This window comes from Diplotaxodon limnothrissa, linkage group LG23 (genome assembly GCF_057381915.1).
Source record: "Diplotaxodon limnothrissa isolate DT_005_m linkage group LG23, D_limnothrissa_male_GT1.1, whole genome shotgun sequence".
Classification (NCBI taxonomy): Eukaryota; Metazoa; Chordata; class Actinopteri; order Cichliformes; family Cichlidae; genus Diplotaxodon; species Diplotaxodon limnothrissa.
The window spans coordinates 29,849,093-29,873,790 of NC_140617.1; the positions used below are offsets into that span (position 1 = coordinate 29,849,093).

General features: G+C 42.4%; 6 non-coding genes across 6 annotated transcripts; 2 read left to right on the top strand and 4 right to left on the bottom strand.

Annotated features, from left to right (window-relative positions):
- Nucleotides 1-19,693: 19,693 nt before the first annotated feature.
- On the bottom strand, nt 19,694-19,766 carry trnam-cau (transfer RNA methionine (anticodon CAU)). Its single transcript has one exon. It is a non-coding gene; the product is annotated as a tRNA-Met (tRNA).
- Nucleotides 19,767-20,542: 776 nt separating this feature from the next.
- trnae-cuc (transfer RNA glutamic acid (anticodon CUC)) lies at nt 20,543-20,614 on the top strand. The gene has a single exon. It is a non-coding gene; the product is annotated as a tRNA-Glu (tRNA).
- A 1,185-nt stretch (nt 20,615-21,799) lies between these two features.
- Nucleotides 21,800-21,872, bottom strand: trnam-cau (transfer RNA methionine (anticodon CAU)). The gene has a single exon. It is a non-coding gene; the product is annotated as a tRNA-Met (tRNA).
- Nucleotides 21,873-22,473: 601 nt separating this feature from the next.
- On the bottom strand, nt 22,474-22,544 carry trnag-gcc (transfer RNA glycine (anticodon GCC)). Its single transcript has one exon. It is a non-coding gene; the product is annotated as a tRNA-Gly (tRNA).
- A 122-nt stretch (nt 22,545-22,666) lies between these two features.
- Nucleotides 22,667-22,738, top strand: trnae-cuc (transfer RNA glutamic acid (anticodon CUC)). The gene has a single exon. It is a non-coding gene; the product is annotated as a tRNA-Glu (tRNA).
- A 1,859-nt stretch (nt 22,739-24,597) lies between these two features.
- Nucleotides 24,598-24,668, bottom strand: trnag-gcc (transfer RNA glycine (anticodon GCC)). The gene has a single exon. It is a non-coding gene; the product is annotated as a tRNA-Gly (tRNA).
- Between the last annotated feature and the right edge of the window lie 30 nt (nt 24,669-24,698).

The window sequence follows — 24,698 nt, forward strand, 5'->3', positions numbered from 1 at the left end:
ACAGTAAAAACATCATATGCGACATAGATAGAATATGTTTCACAAATTGACCTGATTGCACATGAAAGGCAGCATCAGCCTAAGTGTTGTGTTTGTTTTTTTCTAGGAAGCCACTGTTTTGAAAGAACTACTAAACTGTTAAAATAAACAGCACTGATTGATGTCTTTAAGCCTGTTTCAAGCATGGGTCTTACCCCTGTTTTTATTTCCTTATTGTGAGTTATTACTTCAAACAATCACATCTATACATATGCAAGAAATTTATGTATTCTTTTTTATGGGCAGGGTTTCAACCCTTTTATTGCTGACAACAGGCCATAACTATAATGCTGACACAAACTAACCACCTCATCAGATAGGATCGCCTTGTTCTGCCTGTTGGGACCTATTCAACCAACGAGGATCCCCTTTTTCAGATATTGTACCTGCCTGCTGTGCCTGCCTTCTAGCAATAGATTCTCATGTTTAACATATTGAATCAGGACTGCAGGTAGAATTGGTGCCATTTAATTAAAAGGAGATAAAAAGAGAAATTAAAGATCTGAGCAGGGCCTGTCAAATCTTTTCCAGGATGTCAGTACTACAGAAATCAAACACGTCATGTACACCTGGAGGGGAGGGTGTGCTCTGGGAAAGTTCCACTGTGAAGTCCGTTTCCAAAGATTGCATAATATTGATGCCGCAGAAAGTAAACAGTGAGATGCAAGTCATGCTTTCTGTAAACGATCAACTGGATCATGAACACCGTTCCTGGACAGCCTCAGGAATTTACACTGTGTTTACATCGGACTGACACAGGCAATTTCAAATAACTAATTGAACTACACAAAACAATCAAGCTCATAAATACAGGGTGCTGTGATTTAACTCTTCAAATCATATTGTAACATAATATGACAAATAACAATCATCTAATGAGCTAACGTTAAAAAAGGTCAAAAGCACCATCCAAACCACAGGTGGTTAGATGAACATTTATATGCTAATTTGTTTTTAAGGTTTATTCGAAATCTTCGCCCATGCAGAAATTATGTGATTGTGAAGCCAGAGTGTCTTCTTATTAACTACTACAGGCTAATGTTTCTTATATTTTTTTGACAAACACGTTTAATAAAATAGCTCTAAAGTAAGTGCCACTGCAGCTTTCTAAACTTAAAGAGCATGAAGCAATGAAAGCATGTTATGACAGAAGTATTAGAGCACACCCTAGGAGAAAAAAATACTCAAGGTGGAATGATTTCAGTATAAAACCACCAACATTTATTTTTTGCACTTTATAAATACCTTTCGTTTTTAGTGCTATTTATAAAGCTGCAATAAAATATCATATAATTCTAATTCTAATTTAGGAAAAGTAAAAAAATTACACTACCGGTCAACAGTTTTAGAACACCCCAATTTTTCCATTTATATTTTTTGCAGTTCAAGTCCAATAAATAGCTTGAAATGGTACAAAGGTAAGTGGTGAACTGCTTGACGTTAAAAAAAAAAGATAAGGTTACCCAAAACTGAAAAATAATGTAAACTTCAGAATTATGCAAAAAGGCCTTTTCCAGGAAACACAAAATGGGTTAACAGTTTAAAGCTGTTCTGCAGCAATGGAGGTTGATCAAGCCTTGAAAGCTGGTGCTACTAATTCATACAGGTGTTCCAATAAAAGCTGTCCATGCTGAAAGGAACATAAAATAAATACCCTTGGATTAATTGTAAACAAATCCAGTTTTTCCTCATTTTCATCACTTTTACAATATGTCTAGAACCTCCATCAACTTTGGCGTCTTCTCTCCTAATTGGGTTTCAGTAAAAGTACTGTTCAAAATTTATTAGGTTGCATGAGCTTCTCAAGTTCAGTCTTAATAGCAGAGCAGTGCACACACATCAGCACACGGGTATGAGGAGATTCAGCATAGTACTAAATGGTAAATGGCCTGTATTTGTATAGCGCTTTTACTAGTCCCCCCTAGGGACCCCAAAGCGCTTTACACACCCAGTCATCCACCCATTCACACACACATTCACACACTAAATGCTACTGTTCACTGTTCCTTTGGCCACCTGAACATGTCATTGCATCAGGGCAGAAAAACTGATTTTAAACCTGAAAAATAGGGAAGCAACCTGTTGTGGGGAACTTCTACACTGTTGTTTAGCTCTTCTGGACTCACACTGAAAGCAAAATATTAGTCTTAGTCTTCGTTCACAGGATCCCCTAGAACAGTGTTTCTCAAACTTTTCACAATAAGTACCACCTCATAAAATATATGGCTCTTGAAGTCCCACCCTTATGACTGACATTAAAGTACAGTAGTATAGGCCTATTTAACACCACATACAGTTTACACAAGACAATTTTATTTCTTATATGAATGTTCTTTATTGTAACTGTCATAAACAGGATGTGACAAGTGATAAAACATTCACAGCAGGTGGGATATCCAATCTTTAGGTGATAACATGATGAACCCTGCTTCCAGGTCCAAACTACTCTGCATTTATTAAGGCTGTTGTGTTTTTACATGTTTTAATGTTTTTGTTCTATTTAATCTGAACAAGCCCCTAAAAAAGGCGGTGATCACTGTAGGCCTCTCTCGGTTTTCCTCATCACTATTCATTTGAAAGCTCAGTTTTTAAAACTTTTAAAATACAGCCAGCCCATGCAGCAGTATATTAATGACTACATTATATTGCAGTTGTTCTCCTCACTGAAGTTTGATCCGTTTACATCATCCCGACATGCGATTGCCTTTGTCCCTAACCTTCAGGAACCCTCACATTAACTTTGATTTTTATTTCCAGCTTGAGTGAACGCTGGCGCGTCTGGCTGCCGCTACTCACCGGTACATTTTTTGATTATTTGGATTTATTTGGATTAATTGGATTATTTGGATTCAGATTTGAATGAACAGGAACATTTTCACTCAGGACCAGATCGATCTCTGCCAGGGATTGATTTGCAACGCTTGTCCTCAACTTCTGTTATTTCAGCTGAATGTGTTCTTACGTCTTCTTCTCAGTGAGCTGCACTAGCTTAACTGTTTGAGCTATTTTTGCCTACCTGTTCGTTGCTCCGGCCGGCTCGGCTCCTTTTCCTCCACATAATCGAAGATGTGGACCAAGATGTTCCTGAGCTGGTCGACACTATTTTGGATTCTCCTAACGCTCGTCTACCATCCTACGGCTGGACTGCTCCGCTATACAGCCACTGAGCTCCTGCGCCTTCGCGGGCAGCTATCGCTCCCGTCGCCGGCGGAGCTCCACTACCACCTGGGCATCACTTTCCAGCCTCGCCGGAGATACATCCATCGCGGGTCCCGCAGGATTTTCCATAACTCCAATGGAACTAAATCGTTCTGGTCTGCTACTCGCCGCCCTCGCAGGAACCCTGATCGGGCTGTCAACCATCGATCTCTAGCCCACCTGCCCAGGGCGCCCACCGCGATTAGCAAAAAAGAAGATACTCCACTCAACTTCAGTCTTCTAAACATTCGTTCATTGACAAGTAAGGGACCTCTCATCCAAGACCTCCTATCTGACCGTAAGTTTGACTTTTTCTGCTTGACTGAAACCTGGCAACAACCTGATGACTTTTCTCAGCTAAACGAATCTGATCCTCTGGGGTTTGTTTACTTTTCTAAACCCCGCTGCTCAGGTCGTAGGGGTGGTCTCGCGATCCTTTTTCGCCAGCACTTGAAAGTCCTGCCAGTTAACGTTGATACCTTTAGTTCTCTAGAGGTCCTTGCATGTGAGCTGACTGGACCCATTCCCACCATCATAGCTACTGTATACCGTCCCCCCAAACCTAACCCTGTCTTCCTCAGTGACTTTGCTAATCTACTAACCCATCTTTCATCTCTCTCCCCAAATGTGATCTTGGTGGGAGATTTCAACATTCACATGGACAATAATGACCTTCTGCTCACCAGAGACTTTTCCTCCTGTCTCGAAGGCTCTGAATTTAAACAATTTATCGACTTTCCCACTCACTCTAAAGGACACACCCTGGACTTTGTCTGCTGTTCTGGTCGTACTCCCTCGAATCTTTCTGCTACTGAAATCCCCATAACTGACCACTTCCTCCTTTCATTTAACCTCACTCTCTGCTGCTCTTCTACCAAGCCAACCCGTCTCATCTCGTTCCGCAACATCAAGAACATCGATATGGACATTCTCACTACCAGTTTGGACAATGTTCAGATTTCGGACTTCTATTCTACTCCTGATGATTTGTTGTTATATTATAATAATTGTCTACGCACTGTCCTTGATTCTCTGGCTCCTGTAAAAACCCACTCTGTTTCCTTTGCTCGCTCTGCTCCCTGGTTTACCTCTGACCTCCGAGCTCTGAAGGCCAAAGCTCGGCAGCTAGAGCGTAAATATAAGAAATCTGGTTTAACTGTTGATTCAGAAATCTATAAATACCACGTACTTCAGTATAAAGACTCCATCAACAAGGCCAAACAAAGCTTCTACTCTGGTATTATCAGTTCTTATGAGGGTAATGCAAGGACTCTGTTTTCAGTTCTCAACAAACTAATTCAACCCCCCAATGCTTTACCACCGCACTTCTATTCCTCTGAAACCTGCAACTCCTTGATCCTGTTCTGGACTACGAAAATCAATAACATCCACCAGCAACTCAGATCAAATGTTGTGTCTACGCCCTCTCCAGAACCTTTTCTCCTTTTTGAGCCGTTTTCCACTTTTCATCTTCCTGATTTATCTGATATTTCCGAGTTAATATGTAAATCAAAGCCTGCCACATGTCATCTTGACCCCATGCCCACGGGACTTGTGAAATCCTGCCTCTCTTCTTTACTCCCACTCATTTCTGCTATCATTCACTCTTCTCTCACCACCGGTATTGTTCCCTCCTTATTGAAGACTGCTCTAGTCACTCCTATACTGAAAAAACCTTTTTTAGATCCTAACAACTTTAACAACCTCCGTCCGATTTCCAATCTACCCTTCATTTCTAAGATACTCGAAGAAGTGGTTGCAGCTCAACTTCATTTACACCTGGTTAATAATAACATCTATGAGAGATTTCAATCTGGTTTTCGCTCATGTCACAGTACCGAAACTGCTCTACTTAAAGTCACTAACGATCTTCTAATCGGAGCTGACTCTGGTCTTCTCACCATTCTCGTCCTTTTAGATCTGAGCTCAGCCTTTGACACCATTTCTCACTCTGTCCTTCTAAGCAGACTTTCCTCTCTCGGCATCTCTGACACACCCCTCGCCTGGTTTCAATCATATCTCCTCGACCGTTCCCAGTTTATTCAACTAAGATCATTCCGCTCTCGTCTATTCCCCGTCACCTCTGGTGTTCCCCCAGGCTCAGTTTTAGGCCCTCTTCTCTTTATAATATACATCCTCCCTCTAGGTACCATCTTCCGCAAATTTGATCTTCAGTTTCACTGTTTTGCTGATGACACCTAGTTATATCTCTCTTGCAAACCTGATTCCTCCCTCCCACCTTCTTCCCTTACAGAATGTCTATCCGAGTTAAAATCCTGGTTTACCTCTAATTTTCTAAAGCTCAATGAGGATAAAACTGAGATCCTCCTTATTGGCACCAAATCCAACCTTTTGAAGGCAAACCATTTCTCACTCACCATCGATAACTCCACAGTTTTCCCCTCTCCTCAGGTTAAGAGCCTTGGTGTCATCCTAGACAGTTCACTTTCCTATAAATCTCACATCAATAATCTCACCCGTTCTGCCTACTTCCATCTACGTAACATTAACAGATTGCTTCCTTCTCTTTCCACCCAGTCTACGTCCATTCTTGTACATAGTCTTGTTACCTTCCGTATTGACTACTGCAATTCTCTTTTGCATGGTCTCCCCCAAAAATCCCTCCATAAGCTTCAACTGGTTCAGAACTCTGCTGCTCGCATTATCACCAGAATCCCCTCTTACCAGCACATCACCCCTGTTCTTCAGGAACTTCACTGGCTCCCTGTGAAATTCCGGATAATTTTCAAACTTCTTCTGCTCACCTTCAAGGCCATTCATAACCTCGCTCCTTCTTACCTTTCTGACCTGTTAACCACCACTTGTTCTGCCCGTTCACTTCGTTCTTCTTCTTCTATCCAGCTTACTGTACCTTCCTTTCGCCTCACCACCATGGGAAGCAGAGCTTTCAGCTGCTCTGCTCCCAGGCTGTGGAACTCTCTGCCCCCAGAAATAAGAAATATTGGTTCTCTCCCCCAGTTTAAATCCCAACTCAAAACTCATCTGTTCAAATCTGCATATTCACTGTGAATCCACTGTTTGTTCATTTTATCTTGTGCTTTTATTTTATTGTTCTTATTCTGCCATTGTTTTACTAAGTGTTTTATCTTATTGTAAAGTGTCCTTGGGTGACTTGAAAGGCGCTCATAAATAAAATTTATTATTATTATTATTATTATTATTATTATTATTATTATTTTATTGAGAGAAAAAGGTTAGCGTTCACTCTCCAGCTTCACTGTGTTTATGTTATGCTAACCATAGCTGTGTAGCTAGCCACCACACAGAACATCATTAAATATACCAGCTAGCCCAACTTCAGACAGTAACCCTACAAAAGCTACTGCTGAGCTTTAGTTTTCTGTCTTCATTTATATCAGAAGTGATAGCAGAGCTGTACATTTTAATCTTTGCTGTGGTGGTTAAGCTGCCGGATTTTTGGCTTCACTACCCTCCTTTATAGCTCATGTATGTCGAAGCTCGGTTTGCTCTTCGTGGCGTTTCAGCACACGAGCCGAAATGTGGTGGCCTTGCTGGATCTGCTGTCCACCCGCCATGTGATGACCCGCCTCCAGGATCCCCCCAGCCAAGGGAAATACACCGCTCTCAAAACACCGCTGCTGCAGCGGTACTCCCTCTCTCACATAAAGTGGGCCATGAAACTCCTCTCTCTCTCAGGCATGGGTGATGGTACCGCTCTCGAGCCCATGGAGAGCATGCTGTCCTTCCTAGGAATGGATGACAGTCGATTCCTCTTCACTCATGTCTTCCTCCAACAGTTGCCAGTGCGAGGTTGCCTCACCAACTCAATGCTGCTGGCCGCAAAGGATTACCGCCCTCTCGCAGAACAGCTGCTTGTTTCACTTAAACAAGCAGCTGTTTTTTATGTGCATTAAAGTTATATAAAAATTCAACAGTGCAAATGCAAGGACATATCCTCAGCATAACCATGTATAATATCCACAAAACGTAAAAAGAGGTTATACACACACAATATGGTAATATTATGTTGAAGCACAGTACATATCACTCCGCAAGGCTCCTGCCTACGATAGCCGTAATGCTCCGACAAATTATATTCACATAGAGTTCAATTTCTTTCTTAAAAAGTGAGGTTTCTTGCTCGAGAACTTACATTTATGGATATGATATTTGGCAAGGAGTAAAATCAGATTAATGAGGTAAAGAGCATTTGAGTCTTTCCAACTAAAGTCAGTATAACCAAATAACACATTTTGGTAAAAAAGCACAAAATTTGATAATATGTTCTTAGAGATAAAACTAGCGATGTCTTTCCACAAAATCTGTGTAAAGGCACAAGACCAGAATAGGTGCGAGCAGGTCTCCGAGATGATCTTACAGAAGGACCAAAAAGTATCTATATCCCTCTTACATTTTTGAAGTAATCATTTAACAGGGTAGAATCTATGAATTAGTTTAAATGAAATTTCCTTCACTTTGTTAGTAAGGAGGAATTTTTGTGGCAAAGACCAAACGTTTTTCCAGTCAGTGTCCTTGACAAAATTAGACCAGAAAGAAATGGAAGGAGGAATAGAGATATGTGACTCTTGGAAAAGAGACTTAATCTTTGCATTCACACCTTTACAAGAGGAGAAACAAATCTGACCTAAAGGAGTGTCTCTCAAGATAGGGCGGGACATGAACAGGTGTGGGGAGGCAGTGGTATTTCTAAACGACATGGACAGACCAGGTGGTATGGCATCAAAAACAATACAAAACTCCTTTGGGGATACTGGGATGTTATATCTGGATAGGAACTCTGAGTAATTGTATAATAAGCCTGCGTTATTGAATAGTTGACCTACCAGAAGTATACCATTATTAAACCAGTTTTCAAAGAACAGCGACTTGTTCTTGTAAAGAATGTTACAGTTGTTCCAAATATAATATCTTTGTGGAGAAAAGTTATGTTTATAGATCAAGGACCATGCCAAAAAAGCTTGTTGATGAAAGTTTGAGAGTTTAATTGGGATTTTCTGAATATTGTAGTTGCAGAGAAGAATAAAGTCCAAGCCACCCAAATGTGAAAAGATATGATGAGAGAGTTAAGGGTTTTTGAGATATTTTTTAATCCAATTTATTTTGAAAGTATAATTTAGGGAGCTGAAATCTATAAAATTTAAGCCACCATTGTTGTAATTGTTCATAACTACGGATTTGCAAATGTAGTGAATTTTGTTTTTCCATAGAAAATTACATAACAATTTATCAACAGATTTGCATGTAGAGTTATCGACATGTAAAGATTGAGCAGCATAGGTCAGGCGAGACAAACCCTCAGCCTTGGTGAGCAGCGTTCTACCCTTTAGGGACAAATCTTTTTGCAACCAATTGTTGAGGACATTTGAGTTTTATTGATGATAGGGTTAAAGTTTAGAGCGTTCCTAGAATTCTTATCCTTGGTAATAAGGATTCCCGAATATGTTACACAACTTTTCACTGGAATACCGTAAACACAGGACACAGTACACTTGTTCACTGGTAGCAGTTCACACTTATTGAGGTTAAGGGAGAGGCCAGATGCTCTGGAGAAAGTCTGTGAGTCTGTGTGAGGTTTTTAAGATAAAATTTGATATTAATTTTGTAAATTTGTATTTGGACCTGGTTGCTGGCTCGGTCTGGGGAGGGGACACAAAGCTCTTACAAGCGCTATTAGCGGCCAGCAAAAAATCAATAACCAGAAAGTGGCTAAATCCAACTCCGCCAACACTTGAGGATTGGTTTAATGTGGTTTTTGAAATATTTAAAATGGAAAAATTTACATTCTCCTGAAAAATTTGAAAAGACAAATTCTACAAAATATGGAATAAATGGATTAGCTTTGTGTGTCGTCGTCCCCCCCCCCTGAATTTGGGTAAGAGCAGCCCTGACTTGGTGTATCTCCAATGTATTGTACAATGTCAGGTCGACCCTCTACTTATAATATGTATTGAATGTACTTTATGTAAATAAGTTGAACATGCTGCATTATGTATACACTGTCAAGCCACCGAGTTCACTTTTGTTATTTGAATGTAAAACGAAAGGACTAAGAAAAAGTCTTTTTTTTTGGTCTTTTTTTTTTGACTAAATAATATCTATGCACTTTATTGTAACAAGTCCTTTTTCAATAAAAATATAATATATAAAAACAAAACAAAACATCAGGACCTGGGGATTTATTACATTTTAGCTGACTTGCTGCATCTGAAACTTCTTTCAAAGAGACTGGTCTGTTACAGAAATCACTGTCCTCTTTGGACAGCTGGTTCACATTAGGGATGGAGTCAAAGAACTGAGAAGCCGACTTCTGACAAATGTGTAGAGATTACTGTAAAACTTTGAGCAGAAGTTGGCTATTTTCTTTGGCTCATCGGTGATTGAGCCATCAAATTTTAAATACTGAAGTGAACTGTTTTGACTGCTGCCTTCTTCAAGCCATCGCTTAGAGGCTTAGAGGCCTTGGTACCCTGTGAACCATGGGAGGGGGGACTGCAAACCTAACTTCACTTAACTTTAGGAACTTTAACATGGGATGGAACAAAGTACAGTTCTGAGAACAGATGGGCACAGAACAGTGCATTAAAATGAAAATAATTCTCTCTAAATTTTACCAGTAAGAGATAAAAAGGGTCAAAAAGAGAGTCAGAGTAAAATAGTTCTGAAGGTGATACGCATATTAAGGTGCATCTGGAGTGCATAAGAGGAACATAACTAGTGTCTACAGCCACAGTATCTTTCTTCTCTCTCTCAGCATAAATTCATTCATGAGGGGGAAATTACAGTGAGAACATGTGGAGGCTGTTAGAGGGATAACATAGTGAGTTCAGTGCATTGATGTGACATTGTCCTGAAGGATTTAGTTATTCTTTATGGTTAAAGAAATTGCAATAATTTATTCATATTTATTATAAATAATCCTAATTATACATCTTGCTTCCATGTTTGTATCCTGTGTCACTAAAAATACATTTTATTTTAGTTTTATACATTGATTAATGACCTGCAGAATCTCCTTATCATATTAAGTGATTCATAATTGTCACTTTATGCTTTCTCCATCTCTAAAGTGATGACATCCTTGCATTACATACTTTAGGTTCATTTTCTGCAGGCAGGTTTCTGAGAGATAACAGGCAGATGTAGAATATAATATGCAGCATTCTATAGATGGATGCATAAAAAATGAAAAATTATATGTATGTGCTAACTTTCTAAACACTTTGTTACATTTATGATAAAGTAGATAAAACACATTTATGTCTGCCTTGGCTCATAGTTCTTGTCTTTAAATGAACTTTGTGTGTGTTTCAGGTCCTGCACTCTTAAAGACTGACTGAACCAGCATTGCAGTCATGGGTCACTGCGCATCACAGGGAAGGTTGAAGCCACCCACTGCACCTGTAAGGCTGGAGTCGTGGAGACCTGTCCCTGCTCTTCTGTTTAAAGTAGAAGCAGCAGTGCGGATCCGTGGCACAAGGACTGTTACAGATAAACCTGCATACTGGGTTTTGCTGGGTAATATGACCAAGATACAGCCAGAGGTTGGCCATAAGATAGACTTCTCCTCTTCAGCTGCCCAAAAAAAGGCTCTCAATCAAAACATAAACAGACCATCTGTATTGAAAGGTCAAAGTAGCCGTCCTCAAAAAAGAAAAATCCCACCTGCTACTGTGGAGGAGTTGTCACTGCTATTGGATACTTTGCTGGCACACAGTAAAGCTGTGGGTTGTGGGAATGACCCATAATGTTTTATCTAGGGGTCTAGATTTATGCCTGAAGTGCACTGCCATGTAAATAATTTGCATTTACTGAATATGTACTGAGTGAGTCCCACTCTGTTCAAAAATTGAATAAAGAAACAAACTAATTTTTGCCTCTTTTTTTTTTTAAATTAAAACCACTTTATAGAACATCACATCAGTTACAATGTAGGATCCATGTCATTTATAGTTTACAAATGACAAAATGTTTACACAAAATCATGACAGTGTTTACATGATATCACCGACTACTAACATTACTTTATTTACTGTATCTTTTGAAAAAAATACCGCTATTTATACAGCACAAGACTAAAGAATATTTAACAGGAGCAAGTTTCATTTTCCCCTGGTTTTACTACCACACTGTTCACCAAACCTTCGCCATCTTATCCAGAAGGGTCACCTCTTCACCCTCACATGGAAGAAGTAATCTGATTGGCATGGTGGTATGTTTGAAGCAGGTCCCTTGTGTAGCGCTGGAACCCAGTCACGATGTGTTTCATCCATTTCATAGGCTGGTTTGCTGCAATAATGCCAAATAATTAGCAAGTCTATAAATAGAAGGTAGTTCTGCAAAATCACTCAGTAGGATGTTTGTTCTAATTTGCTATGACCTCAGAGCGCATCGAAAATAAAACTAACAGGCTATAAAGAGTGATATAAACATATTTAGCAGTTACCGGAATGAAAATGTCTGGAGCACCAACAGATATTTGGAGATGGAAGGGAACTGGATATCAGCTTGTCTCACAGCTGTTATCCAGGCTAGACACCTTCGTATGGTAACATCCGATACACGAGCTCCCTCATGTTGCTTCTAGGTGGGGAAAGAATGAAAAGATAAACCATTTTCAAGCTTATTCTCTTGCCGGTCGTGCAATCAAACATTGCAGCTGACCACACAGCAAATACGAACCATGGCTGTTGTGTGTGCCTTCGCTCCCTTTTCGCATGCACTTTGTTTTGACCCCGAAAATGGCGGATCAGGCCAAAATCCTTTCTACGCCCACCCCCGTGATATCACGCTCCAAAGCCCTATAACATCTCTAATTTGATATATTTTGTCATATTTTCACAGAATGTTATTCCACGGTTTTCTAATGGGTATTTATGAAGACAGTTTTGTGTGACTGGTAAACTTACCTTTGTACGGACAACGGTCTTATGTTCTACTCTGAACATCTCAAGGTCCTGTACCCATGCGTCAGTAAACTGGACCTGGGCTTGTCGCAGGGATCTGAAGTTACTAAACCCTTCATGAGTGTATGTACTCAAACTTAGGACCATATAATTATAAATATGAGCATGATTTAAGTTGGGCAGCGCGCTAACGTCTTTAGTCCACTCTGTATGCTCGTATGGGTCTAACCCTTTCACTCCTTTGATTTTTTTTCCTCATACCTTTTCTTTTTGCCTTTTCGTCAAGTCTGTCTTTATACGGACCTGCCGTGTTCTCCCTCATTTTGTACATAACTGTTTTTGGGGCAAATAAAATGCAAGTAGGTATTAAAACCTCAGAATGACTGGTTACCGGTGCTGGAAATGACCGCGGTAAAGTGAGCCGTCATTTGTGAGCCGCGGTCAAGCCAGCCGCCTCTTATCCGCCGAATAAATTTCCTTGCGCTTTTACACCAGTCTTTACCGTAGCGCCTTTTCGCTTTATATCCTGATTGAAAGCCTATACTCGCGCACACGTGCGCGCGCGCGAACAGTCAAACGCACACGCGCGCACACAAATTACAATGGAACAGCCCAATACAGTCAATACAATTATGTCTATTTCAAAAATTCATTAAAAATCATCCTGAGTAGTTGAGGTACAACTTTCAACACATCCCTCTTCTAGGACACCTACTCTACCTGTGTGCCAAGTTTCATCCAGATTTACTGTAAAATTCCTCAAACATTAAAGGACATTTATATGCAATTCAATACAGCCAATACACTACAATTATGGAAATTTCAGAAATTCATTAAAAATCATCCTGAGTAGTTGAGGTCCAACTTTCAACACATCCCTCCTCCGGGACACCTACTCTACCTGTGTGCCAAGTTTCATCCAGATTTACTGTAAAATTCCTCAGAAATTAAAGGACATTTTTATTCCACGAAATACAGCCAATACAATAGAATTATGTCAATTTTCAAAAATTCATTAAAAATCATCCTGAGTAGTTGAGGTCCAACTTTCAACACATCCCTCCTCTGGGACACCTACTCTACCTGTGTGCCAAGTTTCAGCCAGATTCACTGTACAATTCCTCAGAAATTAATGGAAACTCCTATTCAATCCAATACAGTCAATACACTACAATTATGTCAATTTTCAAAAATTCATTAAAAATCAACCATAGTAGTTGAGGTCCAACTTTCAGCACATTCCTTCTCTGGGACACCTACTGTACCTGTGTGCCAAGTTTCATCCAGATTTACTGTAAAATTCCTCAGAAATTGATGGAAACTTCTATTCAATCCAATACAGTCAATACACTACAATTATGTCAATTTTCAGAAATTAATTAAAAATCATCCTGAGTAGTTGAGGTACAACTTTCAACACATTCCTCCTCAGGGACACCTACTGTACCTGTGTGCCAAGTTTCAGCCAGATTTACTGTAAAATTCCTCAGAAATTAAAGGACATTTTTATTCCATGCAATACAGCCAATACAATAGAATTATGTCAATTTTCAAAAATTCATTAAAAATCATCCTGAGTAGTTGAGGTACAACTTTCAACACATTCCTCCTCTGGGACACCTACTGTACCTGTGTGCCAAGTTTCAGCCAGATTTACTGTAAAATTCCTCAGAAATTAAAGGACATTTTTATTCCACGCAATACAGCCAATACAATAGAATTATGTCAATTTTCAGAAATTCATTAAAAATCATCCTGAGTAGTTGAGGCCCAACTTTCAACACATTCCTCCTCTGGGACACCTACTCTACCTGTGTGCCAAGTTTCATCCAGATTTACTGGAAAATTCCAAAAAAAATTAAAGGACATTTAAATGAAATTCAATACAGCCAATACACTACAATTATGGAAATTTCAAAAATTCATTAAAAATCATCCATAATAGTTGATGTCCAACTTTCAACACTTTCTTACTCTGGGCGTCCTACCGTACCTCTGGGCCAAGTTACATCTCAATTCACTGTAATCTTTATCAAAAATTGAAAGAACAATTATATGTCAATGCTGGATGTGTGTCCTTTCAAAGTGACACTAAATAACAGAACTCAGGCACATCAGGGAATAATCCAAAAGGCGGATTTATTAAACAAAAACAACATACAAAATATCTCTAACCCATACTACATAACCTAAAAAGAAACAAAGGGACACTTAGAAGCACAAGCAAACAATACTGAAAGGGCAAGAGACACAGTCCAAACATAATCCACAACTAAAACGCCAAAAGAACAAGTCATCCCACATAGCAGACGGGTCTTGCCTGGATCTGGTGTCAAGCCGGCACTGCTGGCTGACTTCTGGCATGGTAAGATGGCACTGTTTATGTGATGGCATGCCACATTTGGCCTGATTGGGTGAATGTGACATGTTGTATAGAGCACTTTGAGTAATATGGGTGAGTAAAAAAGCGCTGTATAAGAATCAGTCCATTCACTGTCTGAACAGTTTCGTCATGTTACTTTTGCACTATTATGTTCAAGCACATGTTGTTATTACATGGCTTACATGGCTAAGGTACACATTAGGCTGACATCTGGGGCCAGAGCTGAAACTGTTCTGGGCCAGCACAGGGCCAGCAGTGTGTCTGCAACTGGCCTTGTGCTGGCTCATGTGTGGGCCACCTCTGGTAAACCAGATCTGGGCCACCATAGGGCCGTCATTCTTTGCAGTACGCAGGCCATGTGTAAGCACATTGTGTGGGACAGATCCAGGCCATACCAATTTTGCTATGTGGGAGGAATTATGTAAAAATAGAAACATCATAAAAATGAAAATGAACATAAAGTAAAATGTACTGAAAAGAACATCAGTATGGCCATCATTATTTGCTTGGAAAGTCTAAAGTTCCATGGCTTTGAACAACCAGAGAACGCAATGCCCAGCTTAGAATGACTAAAAGTAACTTCTTTTAACATTCTGTCATTCTGCTTCTATATCAAAAATCCACTAAAAATAGTCATTTGAAAAAAAATATTCGCCACTTTTCATCAGTTTGGGTTCCTCTGTTTATAGCAATTTTTAGAAAAGAACCCAATACCTTTGTCACTATACAGTTGTACAGTGAGATACAGAGCATCTCCTACTCATTGCAAACATGCTGGGAGGGTGGCTCTATCCGCCTTAGTGCAGCTGCTGTACCATACTGTGATGCAGAAAGTTAGTAGGCTCTCAATGGGCGAGTGGTGGAAGGGTGAGCTGTAGTCCACAAAGAGCATTCTGGCGTTGCTCTGCCGCTGTTCTAGGTGACTCAGCACCGAGTGGAGGGTGATGGCATCTTCTGTGAATCTGTTTGCACGGTATACAAACTGGTGGGGGTCGAATTCTGGGGGGAGGTAATCCTTGGTGTGCTGAAGGACTAGTCTCTCAAAGCATTTCATGATTACCGGTGTGAGGGCCACAGGGCAATAATAGTTCAGGCTGGTGATGGGAGACTTCTTTGGCACTGGGATGATTGTGGCTGATTTTAGACAGGATGGAATGGCTGCTTCATCCAGTGAGAGGTTGAAGATTCTGGTGGAGATGAGGGTGAGCTGGTGGGCACATGGTCTTAGCACTTTACCACGTATTCCGTCTGGACCGGCCGCCTTCCTGGGGTTCACTGCTAGGAAAACACATCTGACATCGTGCTCCGTTACAGTGAATGGAGCGGTGCAGGAACCAGGTGAGGATGAGGATGGGAGCAGGGCTGAGGCAGATGAAGGGCGAAGAAGCTGTTTATTTCCTCTGCTAGCTGCACACTCAGGTTTTCTGTTTTCACAGTTCTGCCTCTGTGGTTTATGATGTCTATTATTCCATGCCACACCTCTCGTGTGTTGTTGCTGGACAGGTGGGACCCCTTTTCAGGTCAGCTCGAGCAGACCTGTACAGAGCTCTGTCAACAGACCTACAGGGAGTGCAGAATTATTAGGCAAGTTGTATTTTTGAGGAATAATTTTATTATTGAACAACAACCATGTTCTCAATGAACCCAAACAACTCATTAATATCAAAGCTGAATGTTTTTGGAAGTAGTTTTTAGTTTTAGCTATTTTAGGGGGATATCTGTGTGTGCAGGTGACTATTACTGTGCATAATTATTAGGCAACTTAACAAAAAACAAATATATACCCATTTCAATTATTTATTTTTACCAGTGAAACCAATATAACATCTCCACATTCACAAATATACATTTCTGACATTCAAAAACAAAAACAAATCAGCGACCAATATAGCCACCTTTCTTTGCAAGGACACTCAAAAGCCTGCCATCCATGGATTCTGTCAGTGTTTTGATCTGTTCACCATCAACATTGCGTGCAGCAGCAACCACAGCCTCCCAGACACTGTTCAGAGAGGTGTACTGTTTTCCCTCCTTGTAAATCTCACATTTGATGATGGACCACAGGTTCTCAATGGGGTTCAGATCAGGTGAACAAGGTGGCCATGTCATTAGTTTTTCTTCTTTTATACCCTTTCTTGCCAGCCACGCTGTGGAGTACTTGGACGCGTGTGATGGAGCATTGTCCTGCATGAAAATCATGTTTTTCTTGAAGGATGCAGACTTCTTCCTGTACCACTGCTTGAAGAAGGTGTCTTCCAGGAACTGGCAGTAGGACTGGGAGTTGAGCTTGACTCCATCCTCAACCCGAAAAGGCCCCACAAGCTCATCTTTGATGATACCAGCCCAAACCAGTACTCCACCTCCACCTTGCTGGCGTCTGAGTCGGACTGGAGCTCTCTGCCCTTTACCAATCCAGCCACGGGCCCATCCATCTGGCCCATCAAGACTCACTCTCATTTCATCAGTCCATAAAACCTTAGAAAAACCAGTCTTGAGATATTTCTTGGCCCAGTCTTGACGTTTCAGCTTGTGTGTCTTGTTCAGTGGTGGTCGTCTTTCAGCCTTTCTTACGTTGGCCATGTCTCTGAGTATTGCACACCTTGTGCTCTTGGGCACTCCAGTGATGTTGCAGCTCTGAAATATGGCCAAACTGGTGGCAAGTGGCATCTTGGCAGCTGCACGCTTGACTTTTCTCAGTTCATGGGCAGTTATTTTGCGCCTTGGTTTTTCCACACGCTTCTTGCGACCCTGTTGACTATTTTGAATGAAACGCTTGATTGTTCGATGATCATGCTTCAGAAGCTTTGCAATTTTGAGAAAGCTGCATCCCTCTGCAAGATATCTCACTATTTTTGACTTTTCTGAGCCTGTCAAGTCCTTCTTTTGACCCATTTTGCCAAAGGAAAGGAAGTTGCCTAATAATTATGCACACCTGATATAGGGTGTTGATGTCATTAGACCACACCCCTTCTCATTACAGAGATGCACATCACCTAATATGCTTAATTGGTAGTAGGCTTTCGAGCCTTTACAGCTTGGAGTAAGACAACATGCATGAAGAGGATGATGTGGACAAAATACTCATTTGCCTAATAATTCTGCACTCCCTGTAAAGTCAGCATTGTGGGGTTTGAGGAGTGTGCAGATGTCGCTGGTCATCCAGGGTTTTTGGTTTGGGAAAACCCGAATGCTTTTGTCCACAGTCACATTTGCAATACAGAACTTGATATAGTCCAGTACTGATCCTGTGAAAGTTTCTAATGCAATATATTATACTTTACCAATGTAACGCTGCATGCCAAATCAATTTTGAAAATATCTGTGAATTTTGTATTGAAAAATGCAGGTATCTTTCAGATTTATTTTTATGTTATCAAAAATGTATTAAAAGTATAAGCATGAAAAATTACAAGAGTGCAATAAAAAATATAACCAAACAAGCTTAATTTACAGTTTGAAATACAGAAGATAATGAAAATATATAAATAACTACCTATTAATCCCCATATCCAAGTATCAAGATGTGTAAAAACAAATTACATTCTTTTCCTCAGTTTCTATTAATAAGACTTAAATTTACATGAAATTATATACATTATTCATATATACAACACTAGTAGGTTTTAGATGAAGTGTCTTGCCCAAGGACACAACGACCGAGACTGTGGGAGCCGGGGCTCAAACCGGCAACCTTCCAATTACAAGACGAACTGCCAACTCTCACTATGCAATGTACTGTTTAAAAGAAAAAACTTTTTTTTGCCTTGACAACATACATTCATCTTCATTTCAAAAAAGTAGTTATTTTTCACACAGAGAGCAATACCATTCTCCAGCCTCTGCTGTCCAAAACTACTCTGTATTCATCTGGAGGCACTGTGTGTGAAACCACTTTAAATAGCTCTCATGCAGGAACAAAGCAATTGTATAAAATGAAGTCAGGGAATGGAGCTATAAATAGATTAATATAGATATATGAAAATAAACTTATATATAGTCATAGGAGCACAAGTTTTAACATTAATGTTTCTGGGATATAATAAACAATATAAGCATACAGGTGTCTAAGCAAACATTGTGGCATACAAAGTGAGAGTGCAGTGAGTCATGTTTATTCCTGTTCAATATGTGTCTGACACAAGTGGATGAATTAAAAAGTCTGACAGCAGCAGCAACAACAGGCAATGCCTTCCTAATGACTTTCTATCTGTTTACATCTTTTTCTTTAATGCCTGTATCCCAGCTTGAAGAGTCTTGGACCCTTTTTCTAGTCAGTGGGTGTGTGGACAAACAACTCTGGCTTGTCACCCAGTTGGATTTCCTGGTATTTGTAAGATGGCACTATCTACAAATCAGGACACATTAACTATGATATTAAAAAATGACATGATGACATAGTTCTTGGTCAGTTTACCAAGCATTTCTCAGTTTTGTTCTTTATAGTTCTGTTCATCATATCATTGCTTGTGAGTCCTGGATTATTTGATGATATGTTTACATTATGTATTCTTTTGTTTTCAGTTCCATATTTATTTTAAGTGTAGTTCTTCTTTAGCGTTCCACAAGTGGATGGAACACTTGTGAAAACACTCTAGTGTTAAAGCCAGTCTTGTCTTCATGTCTGTTTATGCTTTTGTCTGTGTCAAGCTCGTGTGTCTTAGTCTGTGTTTTAGTTTGGTGGCCTCTTGTCTCTTTCTTGTGTTGAGTCTTACTTCCACTGTCTTCTTATTCCCTAACCCTAACCCATCCATAGGGGAGGATCACCTGCCACGTGTGAGTCCAATGCAAAGACATTCCTAACCCTACCTGGACAAAGTGTCCTAGAAGAAATAACAGGTAGGAGTCATTTGGGAGCCAACGTGTGGTGCCCCGCAATTCTGACCTGAGAAAAGAAAGAGGAATTGTGGTGAAAGTTGGATGAAGTGGTTTCAGAGGGCCGGCACACATCCATAGGGGAGGATCGCCTGCCACGTGTGAGTCTTGAAATCAAACAGATGGGAAGGCTTTCCACGGTCAATGGCAGAATGATTTGGATTGATCCCTGTTCTAGATCTCGCATCGGAGGAGGCTGAAAATCCACTACAAAGGAGTGGTTCTAAGGCTCCAGCGTCCTCGAAATGGGTAGAAGAGGTACAAAATGGATGGACCAACTCTGTACCAAAACACCTGCCTCGTGTGAGGCTCGAACTCACGACCTTCAGATTATGAGACTGACGCGCTGCCTACTGCGCCAACGAGGCTGACAGGGAACCTGAAAATGGACGATTTCTCGAAGCTGCACAGAAATGAAATTCAGCTTGGACAAACAAAGGTGAGTCCCCAGGTATTTAAGCCCTGAACGGGTTTTGGAGGTGAAGAGTGCCACAGGAGATCCTAAAAACGGTGTTTTGACCCAGCTCCGGCTTACCTGAAAGGGACAAGCGGTAGACAATGGATGGGTTGCCTTTGCCACGTACTGTGTATCAAGCGAGGCTCAAGACACCATCTTCCCCCAAAACGGACCATTCTTCTTTTGTCTCGTAGTGCCGTCTTAAGTTAAATTCCTTAATTACAGCCACATTAGCTCCACTAATAAGACACACGGGTTTACCAGCAATGTCTGTAAACATATATTCAGTCACCCACTGGCGCTGGCAGGCGACAATTCTAAGTCTGCCAATTGTCCCGCCGAATTCGCGCCACTGTCCAAAGTCTCCTCTCAACAACATCTTGACTTAATGCAGATACGATGTCCAACCCAAGTTTGGTTTGCACAGGCTTCTTGTTCCAATTCTTGATGCCGTCTGGCCGTGACCGAGAACAAAGTTAATGCCCCCCAATACCCCAAGCATAAAGGAATCGAACCCGGGTCTCCCGCGTGGCAGGCGAGAATTCTACCACTGAACCACCAATGCTCACGCAGGTCACAGTTTTCTCAACGAATTCGCGCCATTGCCCAAGCGCTCCTCTCGAGGCGCAGCGGAAAATGTAGCCCGATACACCCACGCGTCACTCATCAAGACACCTCTGTGGCAGCTCCCTGATGGTCTAGTGGTCAGGATTCGGCGCTCTCACCGCCGCGGCCCGGGTTCGATTCCCGGTCAGGGAAACTGTGTTTTGCCCCACCTCCGCCTTACCCGAAAGGGACAAGCGGTAGACAATGGATGGGTTCCCTTTGCCACGTACTGTGTATCAAGAGAGCCTCAAGGCACCATCTCCCCCCAAAACGGACCATTCCTTGAAGCCGTCAACAAATGAAGCACAGTTGCCAGTTCTTCAAGCCCAGGATGAGCTGCCGTCTTGGAGGTGAAGGGTGTGACAGGACATCCAAAAAATGTGTGGCCGAACTGCGCATCAAAACATGCCTCCCGTGAGGATAGAGCTCAACACCGCCAGTTTTCGAGACTTGCGCATGGCAGGCGACAATTCTACCGCTGAGCTAACAACCCTTGCATGTCCGCCAATTGTCCCGCTGAATTCGCGCTACTGTCCAAACTCTCCTCTCCAGACGCTTAAAATGGATGCACAAACTCTGTCACGTACTGCGCATCAAAGCACATCGCTTGCGTGAGGCTACAAGTCACTACCTTCTGATTTCGTGATTCACATGTGGCAGGCGACAGTTCTACCGCTCAGCCACCAGTCCTTACAAGTCTGCCAATTGTCTCGTCGAATTCGCGCCACTCTCCAAAGTCTACTCTCAACAACATCTTGACTTAATGCAGATACGATGTCCAACCCAAGTTTGGTTTGCATAGACTTCTTGTTCCAACTTAACAGTCAGGCAAGAATGACTTCAAATTATCCCTCTCCATGGACCCTGTTGGCAAAGGAACTCCAGGCAACCTCCAGAGACTCAGCTCGGGAGCTGCTGATAACCAATTATCAGCCCTTGTTCATCCGCTTCCAATGCAAAGACATTCCTAACCCTACCTGGACAAAGTGTCCTAGAAGAAATAACAGGTAGGAGTCATTTGGGAGCCAACGTGTGGTGCCCCGCAATTCTGACCTGAGAAAAGAAAGAGGAATTGTGGTGAAAGTTGGATGAAGTGGTTTCAGAGGGCCGGCACACATCCATAGGGGAGGATCGCCTGCCACGTGTGAGTCTTGAAATCAAACAGATGGGAAGGCTTTCCACGGTCAATGGCAGAATGATTTGGATTGATCCCTGTTCTAGATCTCGCATCGGAGGAGGCTGAAAATCCACTACAAAGGAGTGGTTCTAAGGCTCCAGCGTCCTCGAAATGGGTAGAAGAGGTACAAAAAGGATGGACCAACTCTGTACCAAAACACCTGCCTCGTGTGAGGCTCGAACTCACGACCTTCAGATTATGAGACTGACGCGCTGCCTACTGCGCCAACGAGGCTGACAGGGAACCTGAAAATGGACGATTTCTCGAAGCTGCACAGAAATGAAATTCAGCTTGGACAAACAAAGGTGAGTCCCCAGGTATTTAAGCCCTGAACGGGTTTTGGAGGTGAAGAGTGCCACAGGAGATCCTAAAAACGGTGTTTTGACCCAGCTCCGGCTTACCTGAAAGGGACAAGCGGTAGACAATGGATGGGTTGCCTTTGCCACGTACTGTGTATCAAGCGAGGCTCAAGACACCATCTTCCCCCAAAACGGACCATTCTTCTTTTGTCTCGTAGTGCCGTCTTAAGTTAAATTCCTTAATTACAGCCACATTAGCTCCACTAATAAGACACACGGGTTTACCAGCAATGTCTGTAAACATATATTCAGTCACCCACTGGCGCTGGCAGGCGACAATTCTAAGTCTGCCAATTGTCCCGCCGAATTCGCGCCACTGTCCAAAGTCTCCTCTCAACAACATCTTGACTTAATGCAGATACGATGTCCAACCCAAGTTTGGTTTGCACAGGCTTCTTGTTCCAAATCTTGATGCCGTCTGGCCGTGACCGAGAACAAAGTTAATGCCCCCCAAGACCCCACGCATAAAGGAACCGTGCATTGGCCGGGAATCGAACCCGGGTCTCCCGCGTGGCAGGCGAGAATTCTACCACTGAACCACCAATGCTCACACACGTGGCAGTTTTCTCAACGAATTCGCGCCATTGCCCAAGCGCTCCTCTCGAGGCGCAGCGGAAAATGTAGCCCGATACACCCACGCGTCACTCATCAAGACACCTCTGTGGCAGCTCCCTGATGGTCTAGTGGTCAGGATTCGGCGCTCTCACCGCCGCGGCCCGGGTTCGATTCCCGGTCAGGGAAACTGTGTTTTGCCCCACCTCCGCCTTACCCGAAAGGGACAAGCGGTAGACAATGGATGGGTTGCCTTTGCCACGTACTGTGTATCAAGAGAGCCTCAAGGCACCATCTCCCCCCAAAACGGACCATTCCTTGAAGCCGTCAACAAATGAAGCACAGTTGCCAGTTCTTCAAGCCCAGGATGAGCTGCCGTCTTGGAGGTGAAGGGTGTGACAGGACATCCAAAAAATGTGTGGCCGAACTGCGCATCAAAACATGCCTCCCGTGAGGATAGAGCTCAACACCGCCAGTTTTCGAGACTTGCGCATGGCAGGCGACAATTCTACCGCTGAGCTAACAACCCTTGCATGTCCGCCAATTGTCCCGCTGAATTCGCGCTACTGTCCAAACTCTCCTCTCCAGACGCTTAAAATGGATGCACAAACTCTGCCACGTACTGCGCATCAAAGCACATCGCTTGCGTGAGGCTACAAGTCACTACCTTCTGATTTCGTGATTCACATGTGGCAGGCGACAGTTCTAACGCTCAGCCACCAGCCCTTACAAGTCTGCCAATTGTCTCGTCGAATTCGCGCCACTCTCCAAAGTCTACTCTCAACAACATCTTGACTTAATGCAGATACGATGTCCAACCCAAGTTTGGTTTGCATAGACTTCTTGTTCCAACTTAACAGTCAGGCAAGAATGACTTCAAATTATCCCTCTCCATGGACCCTGTTGGCAAAGGAACTCCAGGCAACCTCCAGAGACTCAGCTCGGGAGCTGCTGATAACCAATTATCAGCCCTTGTTCATCCGCTTCCAATGCAAAGACATTCCTAACCCTACCTGGACAAAGTGTCCTAGAAGAAATAACAGGTAGGAGTCATTTGGGAGCCAACGTGTGGTGCCCCGCAATTCTGACCTGAGAAAAGAAAGAGGAATTGTGGTGAAAGTTGGATGAAGTGGTTTCAGAGGGCCGGCACACATCCATAGGGGAGGATCGCCTGCCACGTGTGAGTCTTGAAATCAAACAGATGGGAAGGATTTCCACGGTCAATGGCAGAATGATTTGGATTGATCCCTGTTCTAGATCTCGCATCGGAGGAGGCTGAAAATCCACTACAAAGGAGTGGTTCTAAGGCTCCAGCGTCCTCGAAATGGGTAGAAGAGGTACAAAATGGATGGACCAACTCTGTACCAAAACACCTGCCTCGTGTGAGGCTCGAACTCACAACCTTCAGATTATGAGACTGACGGGTTGCCTACTGCGCCAACGAGGATGACAGGGAATCTGAAAATGGACGATTTCTCGAAGCTGCACAGAAATGAAATTCAGCTTGGACAAACAAAGGTGAGTCCCCAGGTATTTAAGCCCTGAACGGGTTTTGGAGGTGAAGAGTGCCACAGGAGATCCTAAAAACGGTGTTTTGACCCAGCTCCGGCTTACCTGAAAGGGACAAGCGGTAGACAATGGATGGGTTGCCTTTGCCACGTACTGTGTATCAAGCGAGGCTCAAGACACCATCTTCCCCCAAAACGGACCATTCTTCTTTTGTCTCGTAGTGCCGTCTTAAGTTAAATTCCTTAATTACAGCCACATTAGCTCCACTAATAAGACACACGGGTTTACCAGCAATGTCTGTAAACATATATTCAGTCACCCACTGGCGCTGGCAGGCGACAATTCTAAGTCTGCCAATTGTCCCGCCGAATTCGCGCCACTGTCCAAAGTCTCCTCTCAACAACATCTTGACTTAATGCAGATACGATGTCCAACCCAAGTTTGGTTTGCACAGGCTTCTTGTTCCAAATCTTGATGCCGTCTGGCCGTGACCGAGAACAAAGTTAATGCCCCCCAAGACCCCACGCATAAAGGAACCGTGCATTGGCCGGGAATCGAACCCGGGTCTCCCGCGTGGCAGGCGAGAATTCTACCACTGAACCACCAATGCTCACACACGTGGCAGTTTTCTCAACGAATT